We start from the raw sequence: 23,323 nt of genomic DNA on the forward strand, positions 1-23,323 counted from the left end.
TGACCCTTGTTATCGTCACCATTGTCATCAGCGTTATCATCATACTCATCAGCATCACCACCATCATCATCAGAATAACCATCACCATCATCATAGTCACTATCATCATCGTCGTCATAATCATAATCATCACCATGATCACCATCACCATCATCGTCATCGTAATCATCACCACGATGATCATCATCATCAGTATCATAACCAACGCCATTACCACCATCACTTGAAACCAACCTATCCCTTATAATCAGTAACAAGTCCCCAGATGATTCGACAAGGTACAAGCCATCAGCACCATCGACGGTGATGTCAACACCATCGCCATCAAAAGGGGGAGGTGCGACCCTTGAAAGGTTGGGACCATTGGGATGACTTACATCACAAGAAAAGACGTTTGTAAGGCAATCAACAAAGTAAAACTGATTTCCAAACCAAATAACATCTTCAATGCAAGTGTAATCCAAGTCTAATTTGGTCCAAACTCTGTCACCCATCTTACAGAAGGCTATCCTCCTCATGTCGCAATAAATTGCCATGACAAAAATATTAGAATTTGAGATTGGGTTCGCTGAAGATATTGCCTTATTGACATTGACATATTGGGGTTGTTCAAGCAAATAAGGAATATCCAGTGTAGTTAAAGAAGGCAGATGAATCTCATTATTTAATAATAAGAAAGGATTCAGTAAACTAACATAATAGTTTTCGTAACACGTCACCAATCAGCCATGGCTAGAAGTAATTATGAATCTATTTTTAGGGACTGGTAATTCCGAATGGTATTGTCTCTTCTCAGAGACGCTGTACAAACTTCGTGTTGGTCCATCACTGTTAGCTTGGCTAGGAAGCATAAGCAGAGGAACTTGATGGTGTAATCGAACTTCAAATTCAGTTACAGAATTATGCCATTGCTTACAAACAGCACCAAAATAGATTACATGCTTGATGTCAATTAACTTATCTGCAACGAAATGTAGAATATGGTCCGGAAGCTCGGACCAGTCAACCTGTCTTCTTCTACCAGAAGATGGAGGGGAGGAAGATGATCCAAACATGGAGGACGCGTCATTTGTACAAAGTATTCCGCGATTTGAGGCAGGAGATTATCAGACTCTTACTCTGATCTTAGAAAATACCACAATGATTCTGAATCCTATTTTTATACCCGTAAGCGAAGTGCTCTACAAACTTCAGTAAGTTACTACCTATCTAAGTCAGCCTCCATAGTTCACAAGAAAAAGAACAAAAGACAGGCAACGAGTTGGGACTGATATAATTAGGCAGATTATTTTCTACTACAACTTCCTTTAGGAAATCATTTTCCTAAAAGAATTCAGACAATAAATTAAAAGGTGAGTTTGCATGCTACGTACAGCCCAAGCTTCAATTTTAACTTTGGTTTAGGCCCCAAGATCAGAAGTGGGGAATGCCGTCCATGAGCTCAAATGAAACGTTTCTACTCGCATTAGCTTCATAAACATGCTTATACTAAATTAAACTCCATAGAGTCAATCAAGGTTATCAAGGTATAGCCACATTATAAAATCTCATGATACATAGATAGATATAACAACTAAAAAAACTTTAAAAAATACTTGTTTCGCTATTTTTGATCAAATATGGTGTGACAAATGAATACTCAAGAGAGGTTGTGCTTAATCTTTATCTGGAAGAAGTGAGAAGATCGAGGTCATAATTATTATATATGTTCATGTGCAAACTATTAGCATAACTAAATCTGTTGGCCCTAGACCTTCTTATGTTAACATATCCTATGTGTCTGATCTTATTGATCAAGACACAATGTCTTGGAAACTTGATCTGCTTGAAAGTCTTTTTTTACTGAGGTCACTGCTGCAATTCTCCAAATTATGCTTTGGATCCATCGAATATATGTATATGACGTCGACAAATGAATCAAATGAGATTCTGCAGCTGAATGATAAAGATACTTTGAAGATTGAAGTTTATTTTGAAACTTTTACATTTTTACTTGCTCAACTCTTTCTTTTACAACTGAATCATCATTAGTTAAACAACTCTACCAACCTTATGAGGTTAGACAAACACAATTGCAATAATAAACAACTTCAAATACTTGTTTTTTTTTTTCGTTAAACTAAATACTTTCGATAAACAACTTCAAATACTTATGCTTAATAAACAGTAGCATATATCCAAATTTTAAAGTTGCAATAGCTTAATATTTGGGTTTCGTTAACACATTTGCCATAAAAATGGGCATTCTAGGTTGAAACAGTACAGAGGCTTTAGAGATTTCGCTTCTGTATCTGGATTTTTTTTTAATTTTTGCAAAGGATAATTTATATTAAGCAAAAGAAACGGTTACAATGAAAGAATCATTAGAACTGGAGGCACTATTGTGCAAGTCTCCTCATTACATTGTTAAGGTGCGAATCTAAAATAGGTTGTGTTTTGGTCTTCGAGCTTTGATATGAAATCTGCTCTATAGTTCCACCATTACTTGAAGCCTTTAAGAAGAGACGCCCCCATTCTAGCGCATGCATCTGCTAAGAAGTTGACTTCTCTCCAAGTTGAGGAGATGAGGAGCCACTGCCATTTTCTTTCGAACCCTCTCCCATGCTCCCTTTCTGGAAAATTCTAATCACACGTCGAAGATGAATGATATAGCACGACACATAAGAAACTCCTTGTGTTCAGTCACTCCCTTCTGCGAAAGAGACTGAACTGTTTGAAATCGAAAATGCCCCAAACCTCATTTCCAATAAATGGAGGGAAGTGGAGACAATAAGATGATGGATGATGATGTAGATGAGGTAAAATAAGAAGAAACAAAGAATTGAGGAAAAGAAACCGAAGAAATCAAGAAAGGGAACTAAGGAAAAAGAAATGGCTATGAACTAAAGGGAAAAGGGAAGAAGAAATCACCGCCATAGATGTATATAGGGGGGCACGTGTGGCCGGTCGCATCCATTGAGATTAGAAAAACTCCACTACTACATAACTAATTGCCTTGAAAAATCTTCAAACTATAAGGACTTGCCCACACATATACACATTTTTTACAAACTTCCACTACCGTACCCCAAAATTTTCACAACTATAGTGAGATTATAATAATAAAAAAAAATAGTATGAAAAAAAAAAAACTAATAAAAAATATTCCAATAAGCCAATATTTTTTTTTTGCTTAGCTTCTCTTTTTGCCCTTACAAAATTATCATTTATTATTTATTTTGAGTCTAAAACCATTAAAGATGGACAAATGTGTCTTTGAATGTTTGATGAGTTTATGAGACTAAAACAAATAGTCAAAGGCCCAAAGCATAACCGATGAATTTGTATAATTATAATAACCCATAACAAACCCCTAAACTCTCTTTCCTTTCTTTCACTCTTAATTCTTGAACAAACGAACCCAAAAAAAAAACAAAACAAAAAAAAAAAACTTGGTGCTGCCACGCCGTTGTTCACGTTTTCTTCTCCACGCCGCACCTCTTGTGCCAAGACCTCACTCCACTCCACCGCCGTCTCCTTCCACCAACACTAACTTGGTGCCGCCACCGCCACCGCCACCACCAATCCTCCACCATCTCCACTTATCCAAAACCCAATCCACCATCTCCACCGGTTTTAAACCCTTCTTCCCGGATCACCGCCCTCACCCGCCACCACCGGTCCTTCACCTCACTATCACCACAACCACCAAACCAAAATCCCAACCCGACGGCGGTGCGGCACCACACCGCCTCCCACCGCGGCACCACCCACTCGCCACCACTTCATCCACCAAATTGAAACCCGACCCGCAACACCACACGCTGCCCTCCCAACGTGCACCACTTGCTCGCCACCACTTCTTCATCCAACATATTAAAACCCAACCCCACCAGCCACCATCATTATCATTATCGTTACCATGTTACCCACCGTCACCACCATCATTACTCATTACTGTCACAAAAAAAAACAACAAAACAAAGCTTTCCGTAGAACTATCACTCATCACCGTCAGCATCTTTGCCATAGCACTGTCACATACTCCGTCAGCAATAGGGCAACAGTGTACTCACTGGTGGTTGGTGTTTAGAATTTTGTTACCGGAACAAAGATTTGGTTTTGGATTTGTTTGTTGACTGGTTTTGGGATTTGTCTGTATTGGGTTCTGTGTGTTGTTATTCGACGGGTTTTTGGGGTATGGGATATGTATAGTTTGGGGTTTGTTTGGTTTGGGATTTGTTTACCTGGCTGCGGGATTTGGCTATGAGAGGGAAAAAAGGTCTCTCTACCGACTATTTCTTCGGTGGTTTGTGCCCCACCCCCTAAGAAACGTGTCAATTGTCCTTTTCGGGATCGTCATGGATGCACCAATGGAGTGAACGGTAATGGGTTTACTGTTCCCTACATTTTCACACATTTCGATAAACAATATTTGGATTGCCAGTTGAGTATCGATAGGGTACAAGATGAGATTAAGGATGATTGTGAACTGTATTTGTCACTAGAGAACTCCTTAAATTCATTAGACAAATGGATTTGTGGCATTTGTCTTTGCATCCATGCAATTGGGATATCGTGTCGTCATCCAGATGATACCATAGAACCGCCTACTTTGATGGAGAGTGGAGAACCCGCATGTGTTATTGTGGGCATACCACACAACCCTCTAAGCCCAACACTACGGACCTTACACTCACGACAATAACGAGGATAAAGTGATACCCCTAATCAGCTTGGTGAGGTTTCACATCTTGATGAGACGCGTTACTTGATAGTGCATTCCGTGATACCTTTCCATCCTTGTGGAAATGTATACCACGCGGTTTGTCGTTTGGCTTTTCGGTGTCGTGAAATCTGCAAATCGGGATATTACGGGTGATCCTGGTTCGGTTATGCCCTGGTTCGTCTCTCCTTCTTCTACACAGTACTCGCAAGTTTTTCAACCACGTAATCATCGGGAATGTCGTTCTGGTACTAGAAAAAACCTTCAGCAAAAACAGATTCTCCATGCTTTGATGACATGGAATGAGCCTGGTGGGATGTTTCGCCTTTTAGAGTCTGTAATAGAGCCTCCTTCAATCCAGTCAACCAGGAAATCTGTTCCCACTCAGAATGTGCGTCGATGCTTACAGAAAATTGCCGATGGACATTTTGCTGCAGCGGTACAAGTGTTATCATCATCAGGGGTTGCCTCCATATCAGCAGACCGGTGACATGCATTAAAGGAGAAACACCGATCGCTATTGCATTAAACCACTGTGAGACCAACGGTTCTTTTGGCCGAGCCCCTTTATTAGTAGAGAGAGACACCTTATTGTCATGTATTAAGTCGTTTCCGAAAGGTACTTCTTGTGGTCGTGATGGTCTCTGTGCTCAGCACTTGTTAGATGCCATGAGTGGAGGCCGCAGCTGCCTATATCGCCTAACTTGTTAGATGCCTTAGCTTCGTGGTGAATCAGTGGTTCCAGGGCAATGTCCGCAGTAAGCGCAGAGCGGAATTCATAGCGAAAGTGCTCCGCTCACTCCACTTCTTAAGCGGATAATAGCATTCGTTCGATAGTCGTGGGTGGGTATGGTTGGCGCACGCCTTGTTTCCAAAATTGCAATGAAGGGGGTTTCCAAAGAGGTGGTAGGTATTTATAGGATTTCCAAGATGGGGTCGGTGTCCCCGGTGGAGCGTAGACAATTTTGCATGCTGTTAATCGCATGATATATGCTAACTTGGTGACAATACATATCTTTCTATGTTGCTAGTAGATTTTCAAGAATGCCTTTAATATGGTGGATCGGACCACTATGTTGAGAGAGGTTCGCATTCGCCGTCCCATTATTTCCCTCGGGGTGGTATTTGTATTGTCACCGCAAGATTATACTTAGGGGATGATTACATATATTCCGCTCTATGGGGTTCAGCAAGGTGATCCTTTGGGTCCCTTCTAGACATCGGTGTTGCACCCTCTGATTCTATAGATCCAGTCAAGTTGTCAATTATTGCTCCAGGCTTGGTACTTAGATGATGGGACTCTAGTTGGGGATACAGAACAAGTGGCGGCAGCTCTGCGTATCATTCAGGAAGAAGGGCCTTCTTATGGGTTGGTTCTTAATGTGGCCAAGATTGAGATATTTTGGCCATCACTGGATCCGCGTCGTTCCACTCCCAGTCTCTTTCCTTCAGATTTATCCTGTCCTCCGCATGGGGTCAGATTGCTTGGAGGGGCAGTTAGCACTGATTCTTCGTTTGTCATGAGTCTTGCTCATAAGTGTGTCGAAAAGGCTATGACCCGATGGACCATTTAGTGCATGGAGGATCCACAGTGTGAGTTAGCACTTTTACGAGCTTGTGTTGGGCTCTCCAAGTTGGTTTTGCAGTTAGTACTTGTCCACCACTTTTTTTAGGGAGGCAGCTAAGACCTTTGACAAAGACATTCGCATGGTTCCGCAGGCATTATAGTTTCGGCGGTCCCGGCCGGTGATTTGCAGTGGCGTTTAGCGACGCTTCCATTGTGCCTTGGTGGGTTAGGTATCTATTGTGCCTCTGATGTCTCTGCTTTTGCTTTTGTGGCCTCCCATTTTCAGACTTGAGCTTCAGAAACCACATTCTTAGGAGTTGTGGTCCCGTGCCTATGGGTGAGATCCTTGGTGATGCTACCGGTGCATTGGCGTCTCTGTCTTCCGATTTTGACTTTGATTCTCACGGCGTGAATGTTACTGGTCCCCTCAAAAACCACAAAAGTTTTGGTGGAAGCTTTCTGCGAAGAATTGTTGCTAGTCTTTGAAAGGGAGTTTGAGTTCTCAACTTCGAAAAGGATCATTGGATGCTTGCGGTCGGAACATGCAAAAGATTTTCTACTTGTTATTCGATGGAAGGATGGGGACGATGATGTCACAAGGTGGAGTATCGTGCCATTCTCGTGCACCGTCTTATGATTCCTCTCATTACCTCGACGGGGGTCTTTGTCCTGTATGCAAAAAAAGTAGATTAGATGCTTTTGGGGACCATGCAGCACATTGTAGACATTTTCCTGGTTTTAAATACAGATATGATCATGTTAGAGACATTTTGTGTGATGCATTTTGGAGGTCAAGGGGTACAAGTGAAGAAAGAGGCTCTCGTTAACTTTCTTACCGATCCTAATGAGGGCAGATTGACGCCGCCCGCGAATGTATTCATATACAGTTGGGTCCGAGGGAGACATGCATGTGTTGATGTAGTAACGCCTCTCCGTTAGTAGGGCTTGGGAATGGAGTCTTTGAGGTGGGAGAAGCAGCTAAAAGAGCATCGACAGGGAAGATGGAGAAGCATGAGGAAGCTTGCACGACTAACCAGCATTGTTTCATTCCATTTAGTTTCGACACTTTCGGTTTCTTGAACAACAGTCATTGAGCTTCAAGAGACTTCGAGAAAGTTATGGACGATAACGTTATGAATGATTGGGTCTAACGAGTTTGTTTTAGAAGAATAATAGGATTTGCTATTCAGAAAAGGACTTAGGGCGCTACTTTGTTGCACGCTTGTCCTAATTATTTGTAAAATTCCTCATGTGATTATCAATAAAATTTCCACTTAAATAAATAAAAAAAAAAAAAAATTCAGAAAGGACTTGCTAATGACTTGTTGCACGTTTGTCCTAATTATTTGTAAAACTCGTTACCATTATCAATAAAATTTTCACTTAAAAAATAACTTTTACTTTCAATGTTAATCTTTTATAGTTTTTCTCCACATGATAGTAGACTTATAGCATTATAGGAAGTTAACAATTTGTAATTAGCCATCTATGTAGTAAATCACCATAGGCTCGGGCCAAATGGCTAGTTCTTTCATAATATGTAGTCAAAAAGACATTATAATTATTACACCTTGAAGCATTTTCAGTTTATTTTTTTCAATGTAGCGAGCCCGTACAGGTTTTGACATTATAATATCTAAATTGTATAATTTTTCTTTATCAAATAAATGTTCAATTCTTTCTGATTAATGGCAATATAGTTTTTGAATTCTCCCCCTTTTAATTATTACTAAATTTCTAATTTTTAATACCATAATTTTACTTTCAAATAAACCGCACGTCACATTTGGATTTGTGAATATTTAGCATCACTTACTCAATTTTAGAGTGTTGCTACATCCCTACGTCGACTTTGCTAGTTACATATAAAAAAAACTTTGCTAAGAGTTATTTCACTTGCTTTTCTCTCTCACTCTCATCTAGCTGACTAGCTGCAATAAGTTATGTTAAAAAACTTGTTATAACATATTATACCAGTAAACTCTCTACTCTAGCCCCAAATTAGTGAAATACTATTCACCTCTATCCAGTATGCTCAAGGCAATCGGCCCCCTAAACAAAGTTCTAATTGCTATCTACGCTAATAGAAATCCTAAAACAAATAGGAAACAAATTGTACAAGTTCTAAGAGAGTTGTTTATTGAATAATAAAAGCGCCGCTTCTAGTTGTACTAAAGTAGAGGGCGGCACGCCTCGACTTCCAATACTCCCCTCAAGTTGGAGAGTGAATGTCAAGAACTCCCAACTTGCGAATTAATCTCATAAAGGTGTCATTGCCGAGAGGTTTAGTGAAGGTGTCGACTAACCGATCCGAGGATGGAACGAACGGGAGATAATAACTTGGCTTGTATCTTTTCAGAAGAAATGACGATCCGGTTTGATGTGCTTCGCTTCATTCATGGAAAACTGGATTCTAAAAGATATGTAGGGCTTGATTGCCATAGAACATGGTCATCGGAGAATTAGACATAATGAGGAAAAATGATCCATATCATTAAGAGAATTTGATCACAATGGATGTAAAACAATCATCGAGGCCTTGCATGAATTTCATAGAATGACTATCTTCAATCTCTTTGGTAAAAATAGATGCATGACCACAAGTACAAGCAGGCATAGTTGACAAAGAACTTAATTCATCCCATAAAGATTTAAGCAAAGTGAAGTAAACAGATACTGGACGGTTGTCTTGTTTGAGAAGAGTGAAATCCTTGGCCTAAAAGACCTTGGGGTGCGTTAATTTGTGAAAAAACGGGTCACCTAGATCTTTCCAGATTGGATGCAGAGTGGCATAGAGGATGCTTCCACGGATATCCGGGTCTGGAATAAATGTAATTAAAAATCCATGAAGCAAAAAGATCATCACATCGCGACCACTTGGCGTTCTCTTTGGGGAGTAGTGGGAGGTGCGTAGTGACCCGGTAACCATGTCGGATAATTGACACGGATAATAGAGGAGATACAAAAACAGCCGTAGGGGCTATCCGAGTGGTGTACAAAGAAAGGATCATCCAAGGAGAGTCATTATTGGTGTTTGAGTTGTCGGTCATTGAGAATTGAGAGGAGTGAGAAGCTTAGAATACTGGTTAGGGTTTGGATCCAATTAAGTAATAAATTAGAGAGAGATAGATTTGAGAGAATATTTACTTGATTGATTTCTACGTTTACACTTGTTTATATAGAGTTTACAAGTTCTAATCCTAATCCACATATTGTTGCTATCTATGTTAATAGAAATCCTAAAACAAATAGGAATCGACTTCTAATAATGCCGTCCATGAAAAAGAAACCTTTCTACACGCATTAGCTTCCTAAACATGCTTATACTAAATTAAACTCCATAGAGTCAATCAAGGTTATCAAGGTGATACATAGATAGAATTAACAACTAAAAAAACTTAAAAAAATCCTTGTTTCGTTGTTGCAGCTAGACTTAGCAACTAAGCATTTTGATCAAATATGGTGTGACGAATGAATACTCAAGAGAGGTTGTGCTTGATCTTTATCTGGAAGAAGTCAGAAGATCGAGGTCATAATTAAACCTGTTGGCCCTAGACTTTGTGATGTTATGTGTCTGATCTTATTGATCAAGACAAAATGTCTTGGAAACTGAATTTGGGCTTTTTTCACTAATATTGGGCTTTGTCCTTTTCAGGCCCAACTATCTGTTACCTTAATTTGGTTCTGATTCAGCCCGTAGCACAAAAAACAGCGAGAGAGAAGAAAGAAAGATGCGCAAGCTCTTTTCCAATCCCTCCGATCTGCTTACGTGGCTACACCCACCAATCTGAAGGTCCTTATATTCTTACTGCTGTCATTCAGGTATAACTTCCATTTTATATGTTAGGCAGTCAGATTTATGAATTGGATTCTAAATTATGTGTGTTATTTTAATTGATAATAAGTGTACCAAATTTTTTAAACTTAAATGGGTTAGATGGAAATAAGACACAAAGATTTGATGGAGCACTTAGGAGACTTAATTCAATTTGTGAAGAGCTCAAGGTAGCTGTAAAGTGGAAAAATGTAGGATAAGGATACCGATAGCAGATTTGTTATTCATCATGAAACATATTTGTGGTTGCTTCTGTTGAGTTAGTTGAAGGCCCTTGTTTCTGCTCTTATTCACGGGTTATCACATTGCAGTGATTTTTTGGAGAAGATGTGCTTCTGGGCAACAGAACACAATTATTAAGGTTAAAATGTCCTCTAGTCTTGAGGAGGGATCATAGGAAGAGTTCGTCTTTAAAATAGTCCTAGCGGTGGCATAGTCCAAGCTTTGGGCATCAGGCACGAAGATATTGAGGCTTCGCCCCCCCCCAAGACAGTCCCTAAGGGGTGCTATGTTGACTGAAGCAAGCAGGGAAGACTCCCTATGGCTCATTCCTGTGCTCCTTCATCAATCTAGGTTCGGTTAGGCTCAGGGGACAAGGCTGGCCGGCAAAGCAACAGGGCCTTTGGTTGCAGAGCGCTCTAGGTGCACTTGTAGCGAAAATCTTTGTTGCTTGTGCCACTGACCGAGAATGACGTAATAGTGCGGACTAGAGTGATCTGGTTTGCGTGGCGCGCGGGCCTTGTCTACCAGAAGAACCTGTAGCTTGAGGTGGAACCCTTTTTTACAAGACTCCAGACTAGAAAACTAGCGACTCGCTTTCTTTCTTGCCCCATATCTATTGACTTAGATGGTCTTTGCATCAAGTGGGAAGCCGGTACGGCCAATCCCACAAGAGAAGTCTGCTTCTTGGTGACAGGCCCCGGTAAAGAACGATTGGGCATTTGCATAGACAACCTAGGGGGCTCGGCGGGATGAACGCTTGGCTCGAGACATAATAGAAAGTATAAGTATGCAAGAACCCTATAAGGACAGCGAAAGGGATCCATATGTGCAGCTGTGAAGAAAATAAGCGAAGGACCCGTGTGGACAAAGGCTTCGATGATGACTCTCGTCCATAGCTTCTGGTTGCAGTTGGTAAAAAAACCCGATCATTGCGTTAGCAGAGCTCTGGGAATTCTGCGGATAAGTAATCGGCAGCCTGGGCGGGGGTGGTTCGGTTAGAGCGGGGGGTAAGGGAGATCTTCTAACCAAAGATCGAGCAGCTCTTGACGTTAGGCCGGAATGCCAGTGTCAAGGAACTGAAGGAGTCTAGAAAGAAAAAGCGTTCAGAGAGGCCACGGCATAGTCTTCTACTCTTGGATCAGAGGAATGGGCAGAATAGAACTCCATCGATCGGGTCTCAAAAAAGATAACCACTTGGAGTAGATAGAACTGATGATTGGATTGGGAAGGTCACTGAGCCACTAGAAGAAAGATTTCGTATCAAGTACACGCTAATGGAAGCCAAGCCGACAGGCCTTCTATTGAGGGGGCGTATTCATTCTTGAAAGAATGGACTATGAGAGAGAATACAAGACAAAGCCCCCTGGCACCTCTCGGACATCTCGGCCAAAGCATATCATATCGTAAAACAAACAAAGATGGTTTGTGGTGTTAGGTCCGAAAGGTACCCTATATCTGAATTGAGGTGAGCCCACCCGGTTGGAAAGAAGAATGGAGAAGCTGACCTGGAATAATGCTACGCTTCATAGCCTCTTATTTCACACTTAGCTAACTGGTCATTCTCCCATCTGTCCCTGGGACCAGTTTCTGTTCCTATCGGTCTTTAACCCACCCTTCCATTCATGTCTGGCTCCGTTTTTCATTCCTTTCGGGATTCGATTTCTCTGCATCCGTAGAGGCCAAATCATACGCTGCTAAAACTAAAGCCAAGTAGTCCTCCGCTTCAGCAATCCCCATCTGCTGCATCTAAATATGCTGTTTCATCCGCCGAGACAAAAGCATATGCCTTTTTTGTTTTTCTTAGCCTTCCCTTCCTTATGGAGTTGGTTTGTTCCAGGAAATAATCTGACTTAACTGGGCTCCCAGCTCCATAAGGACTTATTCAACCCGCCTCCCATTCCAGACGAGAGTCAGTGCTAGGTTTAATAATTCCTCTCTTCCAGGTAGTAGCTATTAGTGAGTGATCGGGTTGCTAGGACGAGAGGTCTCTCGAGCCTCCTTAGACCTCTGATCTTCCTTTTGGCCTGTCTCTTCCGATTTCTTATCTGCTTTGAGCCTCTGTTAGTAGCTATCTTTGACTTCCTCTCTTTGGGGATGGTTATAGAGCTTTTTTTTTTTTGATAATTGAATTTTATTAATGGAAGGGATCAATTACATACCTACATATACTTACCACACAAATCAACAGTCTTGATGTACTATATGGTGACAGAGAGGATCACCCTTAGCACAAACATGAAAGAAACAAAGAGCTACACCAACTAGAAGAATACTCCAACCTGAAGGATATCACTCCACCAGTTACAAAGAACTATTTATGATCCCCTGCCAGTTAAACACCAAGTCCCTGAACCTGTAGTTCTTCCTTTATAGTGTTGCCGATGACCAATACCATAAGAAAGCCTTCACTTCCACACAAGCTCTTTCAGCTGTAGTACACTTGTTTCTGAAAACTCTATTGTTTATTGATTTCCACAATACCCAAATCACCGCGCATGGAGTCATTCTCCATACCTTAGCAAGCCAAGACTCCTCTGAGCTTAGGCCATGCCACTAGCCATTCTTCCAAAGAATCTACCCGAGCTATCCGAGGAAATGCAATGCATACCGCTGCATCATAAGCGCCCACAATTCCAGCAAAAAAGAGCAAATGAAAAAAGGTGAAAAATATTCTCGTGAGAGGTTTGACACATAGAGCATATAGGGGAGATGTCCATTCCTCTACTTAATAAGGGAGTTTGTCATTAAAGTTCGTCCATGCAATCGCTACCCAAAAGAAGAACTTGACTTTAAGTGGAATGAGGACTGGCCCGCACCAACTTTGTGGGAAGCTTGTAACGCCGTGAGCATTGCCGCATACTTCCCATCAAGGCCATAGAAGGAACTAATGTAGAAAACACCATTATTAGTCAAACGCCAACACCACGAGTCCCGTTGATCCGTTAAGACAATGTTGCCTAACATAGCAGTAAATTCTGCATATTGTTGCATTTCCTACCATTGCTAGCTCTCCCCGAGATGAAGATTCCAAGAGATACTAGTCGAATCCATACCGCCAAACTCACTCGACCATGCCGCTTCTTCAAACTTGAAGCCTGAAAAATGAAAGGAAACTTCACCCGTGGCGGTTCAAAGACCAATCCATCGGTCCGACCAAAATCGAATGCTATTACCATTCCCAAGACAAAGGATATGCCGTTTAAAGTCGAGAGAGTCATGGAGAATTCCTTTCGCAGACATACACCATGTGAGTGTGTAACCCGGTTAGGCCATCCACCATACCTACTAACTCCGTGATTTTCGCAACAATCACCCTCTTCCATAAAGGATTGACCTCATTTCCATATTTCCACAACCAACGTCCCAAAAGAGTTTTGTTCATTGTCACAAGGTTGCGGTAGCCAAGACCACCACTCTCCTTGGGTGTGCATACAATCTTCCACTTCATTAAATGGTACTTCCTTTTAACTTCTGTGGAACCCCAAAGAAAATCTCTAACCCTTCTTTCGATTCCCTCAGCCACACTAACCGGGATCGTAAGCAAGGACATGTAGTAAACAGGCAAATTAGCTAACACACTTTGCATAAGTATCAATCTCGCACCTTTAGAAAGAAGTTTCCTCTGCCACCCACCCATTCTTCTTTGAACGATTTCTATCACGGGATCCCATATCTTCTTATTCTTGTACGATGCACCGAGAGGTAATCCCAAGTATCGACAAGGCAGAGTACCAATACCACATCCCATAATTCGAGCCAACTCTTCCAGGTTATCAGCCTTACCCACTTCATACAAATTGGTCTTCGTCATATTAGCCTTGAGGCCTGACAACGCCTCAAAAATCAGAAGTACCGCTTTGACAACCAAAAGTTGAGACAATGAAGCATCTATCATAAACAGAGTATCGTCGGCAAACTCTGTAGAATGCCCACCTCCGAACCAGTAGAAGTTGGTTTAAAGCCTTTCATATATCCTGTGTCCATAGCTTTTAAGGCTAAACGGGCCGAGAGCCTCCATCACAATATTGAACAAGAACGGAGATATTGGGTCTCCTTGCCTCAAACCCTCGCCGGGCTTTCTAAAGTACCCCCGTAGTTTAACCTTCGATGAGCACGTAAAAAGAGGCCAAGAGGTACTCAATCTGATCCACCCTCGGAATTTATCACCAAACCCCATCCTTCTCATCAAGTAATCGAGAAAATCCCAGTTAACACAATCGTATGCTTTGGTTATATCCACCTTTAATAATTTGCCTCACTCCTTCATTCTAAGACGGGCGTCGATACACTCATGTGCAACAAGAGGGCCATCCAATATCTGTCTACCACCAATGAATGCACTTTGCACACACGACACAATTGTCGGTAAAACTGCCTTAATCCGTGTAGCCAAAACTTTGGATATTACCTTATAAATACCACCGACCAAGCTAATTGGTCTATAGTCACCAACAGATAATGCACCCTCCTTTTTAGGGATTAAGGTAATGAAAGTTGAGTTGTTTCTTCTGTCCATAGACGTAAGCTCCTGAAATTCAGTTACAACAGCCATAAAATCTACCCGAAATGTTTGCCAACACTTCCGAAATACAGTCATTTGGAAACCATCTGGCCCTGGAGCTCTCTCCCCACCCAATTCATTAATTGCAGCCAATATCTCAGTTTCATCAATTGGGACTTCAATACCGACTGATTGCTCTTCAGAAACTTTGCTAAATTCCATTCCTTCCATCTCGGGCCTCACTAGCGGATCTTCTGAATAAAGTGCTTCATAGAACTCAACTATATGATCTCGAATGGCTGTTTCATCACTAACTTCCTCGTTCCCAATAACCAAACGGTTTATACTGTTAACTCTTCTTCTCGCGTTAGCAAACTTATGAAAAATAGCTAGTATTATCTTCACCTTCTTTAAATGACCGAAGTTCTAGACTTCTCGCTCCAAAGATATTTCATTCTTCCTCATGAGACTTCTCAAATTTCACTCCAAGACACGCAGCACACTTTCTTCATCTAGTGATAGTGTAGATGTTTCCTCTTTTTTGTCAAGCTCATCAATCTCTTGAGATTTAGATTTGATAAGCAAGTCCACCTTGCCGAATATTTCTTTGTTCCACACCCTTAATTTTTTCTTGAGTTCTTTTATCTTGCACCACCACACAAAGCTTGGAGGACCCTCAAAAGCAAAAGAAGACCACCACTCATCAATCAAATGCATTAAATTCTCATTTTCAAACCACATAAGCTCGAAAACGAAACGGTAAAGGTCCTCTTTGTCGACCGACCAAGAATCCAACAAGATAACCCGTGGTCGACATATATTTAGGATAGGCAATTTCCTTAGCTTGAGGAAATTGTTCATCCCATTCCATCAAGCAAGGAACCTATCTATCCTACTCAAACTTCTATTATCCCCCATGTATACAAGGCCCCATTTAAAGGATAGTCGACCAAGCAGGCCTTAGAAACAAAATCATCAAACTTACGATAAATTTCGTAAGTCTACTCCCACCACTTTTTCATGACTAAACCAGATAATATTAAAGTCACCACCGATACACCATGGTAACTCAGACCACTCTTTATATCTTCCAGCTCATTCAGGAAATGGGTGCGACTACTATCATCATTTGGACCATAGACCCTAGTCATGAGCCAAGAAAATCCGTTTGATTTAAGATTGCACTTCACAGATAATGAGTATGCCCCAAACAAGCTGTCTGTAACTTCAACTAAGTCTGAATTCCATGCCACCATAATTCCCCCTGACAATCCACTTAAACCCATTGCTGGAACACATGCATACTCCCATGGCTGTCTCCACAAATCCCCAAGAACAGAATGTTGTCCCTCCCCCAGTTTGGTCTCTTGTAATAATAACATTACAGGGTTATGATTCCTTATCAGTAACCTTAAGTTATTGCATGTTTCATCGTTTCCGATTAAGACCCCTTAAATTCCAAGACACAAATTTAATCGACATGGGTACCTACATTATCCCCCGCCATAGTCAAATCCTGACCTCCTACGTCATCCCTGTCCACCACAACATGTCCAATGCCACCATTGCTGCTGTCGTGCAACTCCCCAAACAGTTTTTCTAGACCAGTTCTGCCCGACCAAGTAGAAATACCGAGATTTACGGCAAGAGGAATCACCATAAATCTAATCCAATCGCTCACATCTCCTGGATTTTGACACCTATACAAGTTACTAGCATTTCCCATACTTAAAGCGTCGTTGGGAGCTTCTATAGGTTGTTCCTCAATCGGCTCACGGCATGGAAGAGCATTATCTGCTCCATTGATCGAAGAGACAGATTCATTAAGACTCAAAGATGGGCCTGGATCTGTTACCTCCATTCTCTTTCTATGGTGGGCTGGATTCGCAGGCCTACCCCTACCTTTGTAAGCAGTAGAAATACCCATTCTCCAATTAAATTTGTTAGGCCACGGTAGAAGCCCATATGCACCCACTGACTGAGATCTCCTACCCTTACCCATATGGGCTTCTTTTTGACCACCGAAAGATGTCTCCTCCCCCTTGTTCTATGGGCCCCATACTTTCTGTTTTGTGCTACAATTAAAGACTCGTGTTCTAGCTGGACTATTTGAGGTACAGAATGTGTGGCCACCTCAACATTACCCTGTTTTGCCACCTGTTCACTCCCAATATTATCATGTTCTGCCACCTGTTCACTAACTACATTATCACACCCTGGTACACAGTTCTGAGGTTGTTCTGTACTGCTCATCTCAATATCCCTTGCCTCACACTCTGCCAGAACGTGATGCTGACAATCACCAACTAGAGGGATGTCACCATCTTGTACAGCTAAAGGATGCTCCTGCGACTGTATCCCCAATTCAAAATTTGAATTCTGAGCATTTACCGCGATGCCCAACAGACTACCTGATGCGTCCAGTGTATGGCTGCCACCTGGACTGCTAGCTATATTCCTGTACACATCATCCTGATCTCCTGCTCCCTCTCCGGTGTCATTCTCCGCCACCACACTACCAACGTTCGCCAACTCCGGCCAACTAGGTATATCAACCTCCTTTTCCCCATCTAATTCCACCTCAACCCAAATAGGGAACATATACCCCCTTTCCTCCAAACGAATAATTCTAGGAACTAACCCCACATCTCCCACCTTTGATTTTACCCGAATCTTCTTTCTGCACACATCTAAAGAGTTCTCGTCTAGGTTCATCGAGCTACCGCATGCTTTAGTTAGAGCCTTTGCAATCTCTCTGGTTTTTAAGTGAATAGGGACTCCTGAGAAGGAAAGCCAAACTTCCGTCAACTTCAAGCGATTTTCATTGACACTCCCGACTTCGGGGTTCCATCGCCTAAAAATGATTTCTCCTTCGCCACACCGAAGATGCGGCATCTTGATAAGTCTCTCAACATCCTTTTCTGCTTGAAAAAAGACTAGCGCTTCGTCTCCTTCTTCCATGATCCTGAAGTCAACTTGGCCGAAAACTATTTCAAGATTACTTTTGACCCAAACCCAGTCCGGTGTCCCTTTGCTAGAAAAAGAACATAACACTGTCAAAGTCCACCATGAAGAGTTGAGGACAGACCCCATTGATCTCACTGTAACTGTTGGCACGCCAGCCTCCCACGCTAGAGTTGTAAGGTCTCGCCATTCAGATGTAGGGTTTAAGTCTCTCCTCTCCAGGTTTGGCCCTTGTGGTTCGCCATTACTTAAGACATGATTAGTTGAGACCACAACGCTTGATTGGGGGTTCAAAAGTTTCAATATCTTTGCACCTCGGCCAGCCCATCCATTGTTGTCCTTCCCTGCTGGGAAGCATAGTGTTTTGGTTCTCTCTGAACGAGCTCTTGAGAAAAACATCACCTGCAGGAATTCGCCTCTATCATTGTGTCTGACGGTCCCAAACTATTGTCCAGAGACATCTGAGTTTCCCACCGATGTTCCTGCCTTGATCAAGCCCAAAGAACATTGACATAGCAAACCGCCCAACCATTTTCCGTTTCCGACCGAGGTTGAGCAGACAAAGACTCCTCCCTCCCTCTCTCTCAGAATTCCTACCTCTTCGCTCCTTTGATGCATTTCTCCACCACTCGAACTCAAAAAAGATTTGCCTTCGATCACGCAAACAGCCGCTTCTCGTTCCATTAAATCTACCGTTTGCCATTAGAAGATTTGCTAACTAAGATTTGCTATTCTCGTGAGTGTTCTTCATTCTGGTGAAAGAGTGAGGGACTAGGACTAGAAGTGACTAACGGACAATCCTAGATTGGCCTTTATAGAGCTTCCGCCAATACTGAAGATAGTTCACGCGCACGGACTCCCCAATTCCTTCTATTGAGAGAGAATCCTCTGGATAATGAAACCTGCAGCTATTGCCCAAGTCGGGGTTTTATTTTGTTAGGATGGACATAGGTGCGCACCTTCCTTTTACTTCAAGTTGAGCAAAGGGTTCGCCCCTCCGATCTCTTAATAATAGTTGCTCGGCTACGAGGTACTCGTACTGAACTCAAACCCATGCACGAAGTCCAGTTTTTATGTCTGCAAGCACTCCCTTTTCTTTACACGCGTGCTGCTTTTCCAGTTCTACCAGCTCTGCTGGCTGCTTTCTCATTCGTGCCAGAAGGGGATCCTAAAACCTCGCTCTTGAATTGAGTTTGCTTTGCCTTTTGTCGAGTGAGGGTTGCCCCTTTCTCTTAGTTCTCGGTTGGACCGCCTTTCAAGGTCCACGAATGCCTAAGTGGTTAGGCCGAATAGCTGGCCAAAGGGTTTTTTGTAATATAAGGTACTGACGGACTGGACCTACTGATCTCTGTAGTAGCGTCTCATTCCATTTTGGCATAAGCACCTTCTCCAACCGGTGAATGTGGTTTTGTTTAGTGGCATAGTATCCTAACTCTATCTTCTATTCCCAAGTAGGATACGCGTGCACATCCAGCTAATAGAAAGGGCATATGTTCACGTCACTACGCTACGCAGCCTTCTTTATCAATAGTAGTGCCTGCCTGGTCCCTTGTCCTTGCTCAAGGACAAAACTAACTGCGGGCGATACTCAGAGCTGCGGACTTCAGCCTTAATTAAGTCCTACCTCCGCTCTAAGAACTACCTAGCTCATATTTTGAAAGGGCTGCCCTTACCTTAGCCCATGCCTTCCTTTGCGGCAGGAAGAGAGGACTTGGTTTCCCCTCATTATTCAACTACTAGCACAGGAAGGGACTAGCCCTATAGGAGAAGACAGAGAAGATGCAAATGCAGAAATTTAGCGTTTGCTAACTAGGATAAAGAATAGAAGGAAAATCACGGTTATCTCTGTCTTCGTCTTCAATCATAGGTAGGATAGTCTTAGACAAGAAAACAAGAAGGCTATAAGGCTAGCTCGATCTAATTAGTTATCAGGCATTCAAGCTTTATATATCCGAAAGCAGACGATATATTTATTACAATCGCCTTCTATTATCTAAATAAAAAAGGCAACTGAGAATCCTCAAAAAGAAGAAGCAAGTACCTCTAGCAGGGATACCTTCGGCTCATACATAAGGAGGGTCCTAGAGGAAAGAGAGATTATATACTGCATCTCTCCCTAACTGATCGATATAATCCATTCTAATATAATAGAGCCTAGCGTGCTCTAAACCTACCAAACCAATGCGCTTAAGAAAGACGACAGGCTACTCGAAGAAAGCATACTCAAGACTCAGAAGGACAGGGCGCATAAGAAAGAGAACAAGTAATAGGAAAGGGGAACTCATCTCTAGAGGAAGGGATTCTACTTCCTTTCACTCCTCCTCCGCTCTTCATTCACTCCTACTCTCTACAAGAGATTCTACGGAGCTAGCCATGCCAAGAAGAAAGCTAAGAGCAGACAGAGGCAGGCAGCTGCTATGCATAATAGCAGAATAGATTGCAGCTCTTGCTCTCTCTTCTCGTCTAGAAGCACTTTTCAATTAGGGTTGCTACATCTAGCTATTTGAAGCGAACTTGTCCTTATACCACTAGAATAGATAAAGGCTGTCAGGTGTTGTTAAGGTTTATTCTAGTTATTTTATACATTTACATTATTCTTGTATAAAGATGAAATTAGTGGAAGCAGTGATGTCCTCTAGTCTTGTATAAAGCTGATGGATAAGTGATTAAAGGGGATTCCTATGTCAAATGCAGCATACATAACAATTCACTTTCTTTTTTTAGAGGTATTTTTATGATACAATGAGGGGCTGGGGGCCTAGATTGTTTTGACTTTTGAATCATAAATTCCAGAGATTAGGTTGAGCTCGATTCAATTGTACGACTTCACTTTTAGACTGTTATATCTAGTGCCTATCTGTAACAAATCTGATAGTTAAATAGTTATACGTAAGGAAATAGAGTACTGAATGTTAGTGAGGAGGAAATAACAAGAAACGAGTGGAACTTTGCATGTTCGTGTTGTTTGTTTTGTTTTCTGTTTTGATTGTCTTTATATTAAAGTGTTAAAAAGTTTAAATACATGAAGTTGGTTTTCCTGGAAAGCAATAACCGATTTTCTTTTAATAGACACACTGATTTTTGTGCATTGTGCATTTGCTCTTATGCAATCTGTTTTTATCTATCAAAGGAAAAACTTAAAAAAGAAAAAAGGAAACAGTGTGCACGATATAGGTGAATCCCAGAGGGTGATTACATGTGTTGGCATATCATTTTACAATGTCTTGACAGGTGGCATGACCAATATTTGATCACAGTTGTAAACCTTTTTCATAACGTCATTGTATCAAGACCTGCACAAATATGAGGAGATCAATTGTCCAAATGGTCGATCAGTATTAGTTTAATATAAATATTACTAATAAAGTAATAAATATGTTACTACTTTCATATATATCTCACTTCCTGAGAAATGGTTAAATGATAACAAAGTTTTTTTTATTTGGTTCGAGTTGGCCATCCTATTAATTATTATTTGCAATTTGTAACACGTTTTTACATTCATTTTACTGCCGAGCAGGTTGTTTACATGGCAATTGTTGGATCTTTTCCATTCAACTCTTTTCTCTCTGGTGTATTATCGCATTAGGGACTGCAGTTCTTGCCGGTAAGGAAGTGCTTCTTAAATTATTTATTTTGAAAAAGGCATTTATTGGGGGATAAACAATTTTCTGTTGTATTGTAGAAAATATGCTTATATGACTTCAAAAAGACTGATGTTGTTTCTTTTTTCTATGCTAAAGTTTGTCTTAAGCATCCAAGTAAACAAAGAGAACAAAGAATTCAAGGTATATCTCCCCCCCTGTCCCTCTAGTGTGCATGTGTTTTGGTTGTTGCTGCTTCTAGGGTTGTTGATAACTGAGTTATGTACCGTCAATTGCAGGATTTACCACCAGAACGTGCTTTTGCAGATTTTGTACTATGCAATATGGTGCTTCATTTGGTGATTATGAATTTCCTTGGATAGTTGGCCGGAGAAGAGAGTTATGTCTGTGTTTGATAAGACCAGTTACTGGAACCAGCAGGAACTCTTTGTTATTTATTCGAAATTGTAATAGAAGAGTTTTGTTTCTTGGTTTTTTAGTTAATTGTTTTGTTGCATCGTTATTAAATACATCAGCATATCTTTGAGTAATGAGAGGATAAGATGTGAAACCGTTTGTTTTGCCTTAATGCAGAAGATTCTGCATTTTGTGAAATCTGGTGCAGGATATGGTTTTACGTTACCATCTAGAACCTATATCATCTTATTGCCTTGGAACACTTCGCCTCTAGCGCTTATGATTGTCATGTTTAACTGTGCCAGGCATATCATTGAAAAGACGCCATGTTGGATGAAGTATGTATTGGGCGGGCAGCCTCTGGACTCCCCTGTTCTGATAACGCAGGCTTGAAAATTGAAACCCCGGCTAGTGTTGTAGACTTGTAGCTAAAAATCAACAACTGATCAATGAACAGGAAATTCCAATTATTTGATGAAACTATTACCATTGTTTTCTATTAAAAAAAGACGTTGTTCGAGTGATAAAATTTTGATCTTTCAACTCTTAAATTTCTTAGAAGGGATTCAAGGAACGATTGTTCTAAAATATCGACGAATAGTGTCAATTCACCAGATATTTCATGGAATTGTGTACCATAGATTTCATGGGCATTTCAACAATCCGACGAGCCACATCATCTTTTGTCGCGCCATTTTTCTTAACAATTTTGACACAAACACACAAAGAGAGATGAAAATGCAGAACAAGAATCAAACCAACCAACAACACGTGTCATAGTAAAAACAGAACCATCAAATGCAATCGTTGTTACTAAAAAAGAAGAAGATGGTAAAAATTTGGAAGTAACGCTTGCTCTAATTAACAACAATATTTCTGGAACCTCATCTGGTTCAGGTGACTTTCATCAGGTAATAACATTATTTAAATGCCCTAAATGTTTTTAATTTATATTTAATTGCTTCTATTGTTTGATTTCATTAATTTTATGTTAGAAAAGAAATGGGTTGGAGAGTTGAATTACATTATTCACCATCTGAGGAGAATGTACCATTTCAGGCTATTGTGCTGCTGATAAATGACAAGGAAGGGCATGATTGGAATAACTATTCGCGTGTTAGTTAGTTTCGTAGATGAGAAACATATATCATACCCGGTGTGGGTTTGTCTTTTGTTTTCACTGTGATTTTATACCTGGTTTAAATTTTGTATTCGATGGACTGCCAGTTTGTCACAGAGTGTCGTTTGAGGGGTTCTTTCCATCTTGTGAAAGAATGGTGGGGTCTTATATGCGAGAAGCCACACTTTGCTCGTTCATTAATGTACCATTTGGCGGTCACTCTGATAGAGGTGTTATTATTTCTTTAGTTGAGAGATGGTGGGATACCACACACACCTTTCACTTTCCGTGTGCACAAGTTGGAATTACTCCTCTTGACTTTGTGATGCTCACTGGAATGAGCGTTGGGATTGGGCAAACAATCCCATTTGACCATGCATTGGAGAGCTTGACATACATGAACAAATA

General features: G+C 41.2%; 2 long non-coding RNA genes across 2 annotated transcripts; both read left to right on the forward strand.

Moving 5' to 3' along the window:
- The first annotated feature begins 9,655 nt into the window (after positions 1-9,655).
- LOC147480742 (uncharacterized) lies at positions 9,656-21,401 on the forward strand. Its single transcript, XR_015206046.1, has 3 exons — positions 9,656-9,801; positions 9,928-10,094; positions 21,315-21,401. It is a non-coding gene; the product is annotated as an uncharacterized LOC147480742 (long non-coding RNA).
- A 145-nt stretch (positions 21,402-21,546) lies between these two features.
- Positions 21,547-21,967, forward strand: LOC147480743 (uncharacterized). Its single transcript, XR_015206047.1, has 2 exons — positions 21,547-21,582; positions 21,678-21,967. It is a non-coding gene; the product is annotated as an uncharacterized LOC147480743 (long non-coding RNA).
- Positions 21,968-23,323: the final 1,356 nt, after the last annotated feature.

This window comes from Coptis chinensis, chromosome 8 (genome assembly GCF_015680905.1).
Source record: "Coptis chinensis isolate HL-2020 chromosome 8, ASM1568090v1, whole genome shotgun sequence".
Taxonomy (NCBI): domain Eukaryota; kingdom Viridiplantae; phylum Streptophyta; class Magnoliopsida; order Ranunculales; family Ranunculaceae; genus Coptis; species Coptis chinensis.